The sequence below is a fragment of the Arachis ipaensis genome, chromosome B10 (assembly GCF_059453495.1).
Source record: "Arachis ipaensis isolate K30076 ecotype BB chromosome B10, ASM5945349v1, whole genome shotgun sequence".
Classification (NCBI taxonomy): Eukaryota; Viridiplantae; Streptophyta; class Magnoliopsida; order Fabales; family Fabaceae; genus Arachis; species Arachis ipaensis.
Window position 1 is genome coordinate 85,047,045 of NC_142435.1, and position 3,472 is coordinate 85,050,516.

General features: G+C 43.3%; 2 non-coding genes across 2 annotated transcripts; one reads left to right on the top strand and one right to left on the bottom strand.

Moving 5' to 3' along the window:
• Positions 1–353: 353 nt before the first annotated feature.
• Positions 354–460, bottom strand: LOC148580693 (small nucleolar RNA R71). Its single transcript, XR_015895652.1, has one exon. It is a non-coding gene; the product is annotated as a small nucleolar RNA R71 (small nucleolar RNA).
• Positions 461–3,104: 2,644 nt separating this feature from the next.
• LOC148580694 (small nucleolar RNA R71) lies at positions 3,105–3,212 on the top strand. The gene has a single exon (XR_015896157.1). It is a non-coding gene; the product is annotated as a small nucleolar RNA R71 (small nucleolar RNA).
• Positions 3,213–3,472: the final 260 nt, after the last annotated feature.

The window sequence follows — 3,472 nt, forward strand, 5'->3', positions numbered from 1 at the left end:
CTTACATCAATCCAAACCCAGGAAATTGTGAAAGTAGCATTCAAAAGCCAACCATCCACACTAACAATTTTGAACTGAAGCCACAGCTCATCACCCTTGTTCAGAACAACTGTTCGTTCGGAGGAAGTGTCCAAGAAGACCCCAATCAACATCTAACCACCTTCCTGAGAATATGTGACACAGTGAAGTCTAATGGTGTTCATCCTGACGCCTATAGACTGCTCTTATTTCCATTCTCACTCAAGGATAAGGCAGCCAAGTGGCTGGAGTCTTTCCCAAAGGAGAGCTTGACAACCTGGGAAGATGTGGTGAATAAATTCTTAGCAAGATTTTACCCTCCTCAACGAATCAATAGGCTGAGAGCTGAGGTCCAAACTTTCAGACAGCAAGATGGTGAGACTCTTTATGAAGCATGGGAGAGGTTTAAGGACCTAACAAGGAGGTGCCCACCAGATATGTTCAACGAATGGGTGCAGCTGCACATTTTCTATGAAGGCCTGTCATATGAATCAAAGAAGGAAGTAGACCATTCATCCGGAGGATCTTTGAACAAGAAGAAGACCATTGAGAAGCCATAGATGTCATTGAAACTGTAGCAGAGAATGACTACTTCTATGCTTTCGAAAGAGGAAACACGAGAGGAGTGATGGAGCTAAACAATGTAGATGCTCTGCTGGCCCAAAACAAGCTCATTACCCAGCAGCTGGCTGACCTCACCAAGAAGATGGAGAGGAACCAAGTAGCAGCAATCTCCACTTCATCAACAACCTAAGAAGGAGTGAATGAAGAAGCAGAGGGAAGTTAGGAGCAAGTCAACTATATTGGGAATTCACCTAGGCAAAACCATGATCCATACTCCAAGACCTACAACCCTGGATGGAGGAATCACCCCGACTTTGGGTGGGAAAATCAACAAGACCAAAGTACATACTTGAGGGTTGACGAACGGGCCTTGCTCCCTCTTCTAAAAATATTCTGTGCTCACATACTTGAGGGTTGATGCCTACTATATCCGCCAAACTACATCCAATTGCCTTCTTGTGCCTCCTCAGCACACTAAGTAGCTGCTCTTCTTGTTGAGAAGTGAGTTCCTTTGCAATGATAACTGGACACTTTTGCTTGTCCTCAAGGTAAGCATATTTGAGGTGTGGAAGAAGCGGTTTCAACTCTAACTTCTGCTCATGGTCAGGCTCTAGATTGTCTGAAGCTGGTGAAAATGGCGAAGTGCCATCATTGTCGTTCAAGAGTGTCCCCACACTCGGACCTTGTCCTGTGTGCTTCTCTTCTAACTCCTCCTTGTGAACTTTAGCTACGGTTTCATCAATGATGTCACACTGGAAGATAGAATGATCTTCTGGAGGGTGCTTCATAACTCCATTCAGATTGAAACTTACTAATCGGCCATCTATTTCAAAAGAGTATGTTCCTGAAAAAGCATCCAATTTGAACTTTGATGCCTTCAGGAAACGTCTTCCAAGTAGGATTGATGACGGCTTCTCTGAGTCATTTTGGGGCATCTCCAGAATATAAAAATCAGTGGGGAATGTGAGCCCCTTAATGCCCACTAATACATCTTCAGCAACTCCAACCACTGTAATAATGCTTTTATCTGCTAACACAAAACAAGCTGCCGACCTTTTTAAGGGAGGGAGCCTCAAAATATCATATATAGACAAAGGCATTATACTCACACATGCTCCTAAATCACACATGCAGTCAGAAATTATTACACCACCAATAGTACAATTAACCATACAAGGACCTGGGTCACTACACTTTTCAGGTAAACCTCCCATTAAAGCAGATATGGAACTACCTAAAGGAATAGTTTTTAATTCATTAATTTTGTCTTTATGTATACATAAATCTTTTAGAAACTTTGCATAGTTAGGTACCTGTTGAATAACATCAAAAAGAGGAACAATTACCTCAACCTTTTTGAATATCTCTATCATTTTGGGATCAGGTTCCAGCTGCTTCCTGGGCTTCCTTGCAAGTTGTGAAAATGGAATGGGAGTGGTGTCTTCTGCAGTAGCTGCGCCCTATGGTGCTTCCTCCTGTGGTTGAACTTCTTCTTTTTCAGCTATGTCCTGTATATCCTCTTCCTCTTCAACATCTTCTATTTCCACTACCTCTTCAGTTGAGGCGTGTTCTGGTGGGCTTGGCTCCTCCTGATTCCTCTCCTGCAGTGTGGTTCCGGACCTGAGGGTGATGGTATTAATGCCACCCTTTGGATTGGGTAATGGTTGAGAGGGGATTCCACTGGAGCTCATATGTTGGTTATTGGAGTTATTCATTGATCTATTCTGTGAGACAAGAGCTTGCAAAGTAGCATTCAGACCATTTAGAGTGGCGTTAATGTTATTTTCCATGGTCTGTTGTCTCCGATCAATGGATTGTGGTAAATAATCATTAGAAGATGAGGAAGGATAAGTAATTTGAGAGGTCTGCTGTTGGGCATTCTGTGGTCCTTGGGATTGTCTCAGGTAAGGTGCTCTGTAAGGCTGGTTCTGGTTCTGCTGCCTGTTGTTGTTATTATTCCACCTCTGATTTCCCTGATTGTCTCTGCCTCCTCTGTTGTTGTTGTTGTCCCTCCAATTCTGGTTAGAATTGTCCTGCCATCCATGGTTGTAATTGCCACCTTGATTGTACCCTTGGTTAGGGCAGTCATAGAAGTTATGAGTGGCTGCCACGGTGTTATCTTCCTGTTGGAGCTGCAGACATTCATCAGTATAGTGGCTATAATCAGCACAGATTCCGCAAACTCTCTATGGGACTAACTGTTGGTTTTGCTGTGGTGGAGAAGGTTGAGCTTGCTGAACTTGTTGTTGATTCAATTGCATCTGCTTCAGCAAGTTGGTCATTTCACAGATACTCTGAGTTAGAGCAGCAGTCTCTCTGCTAGAGAATACTTCTGCAACGGTTTATGAACGGCCTTATTTCTGCTTATGATTCCGAGTAGATTCAGCTAAGTCGCTGATCAATTGCCATGCCTCATCAGTGGTCTTGTACTTTTTCATAGACCCATTGCTAGCACTTTGCAATGTGGTCTTATCTTGGGGCCTCATGCCCTGTGTGACGTAACCGAGTAACACTATCTTGTCAATCATATGGTGGGGGCATGCTTCCAGAAGATTATTGAAGCGCTCCCAATATTCATAGAGAATCTCAGATTCATCCTGAACAATCATGGAAATGTCTTTCCTCAGTTTATCAGTAACTTCAGATAGAAAGATTTTTTCCAAGAATTCTCTTCTCAGTGTATCCCAGTTAGATACAGTTGCTGCGGGTTGAGTGTAGTACCACTCTCTTGCCTTTCCTTCAAGAGAAAACGGAAAAGCTTTCAGCAAAATTAAAGTTTCATCTGCACCATCACGCCTGACAGTAGAACAGGCTGCTTGGAAATCTCTCAGGTGCTTGATAGGCTCTTGAGCAGGCAAGCCATGAAACTTGGGCATCAAATTGAGCAGTG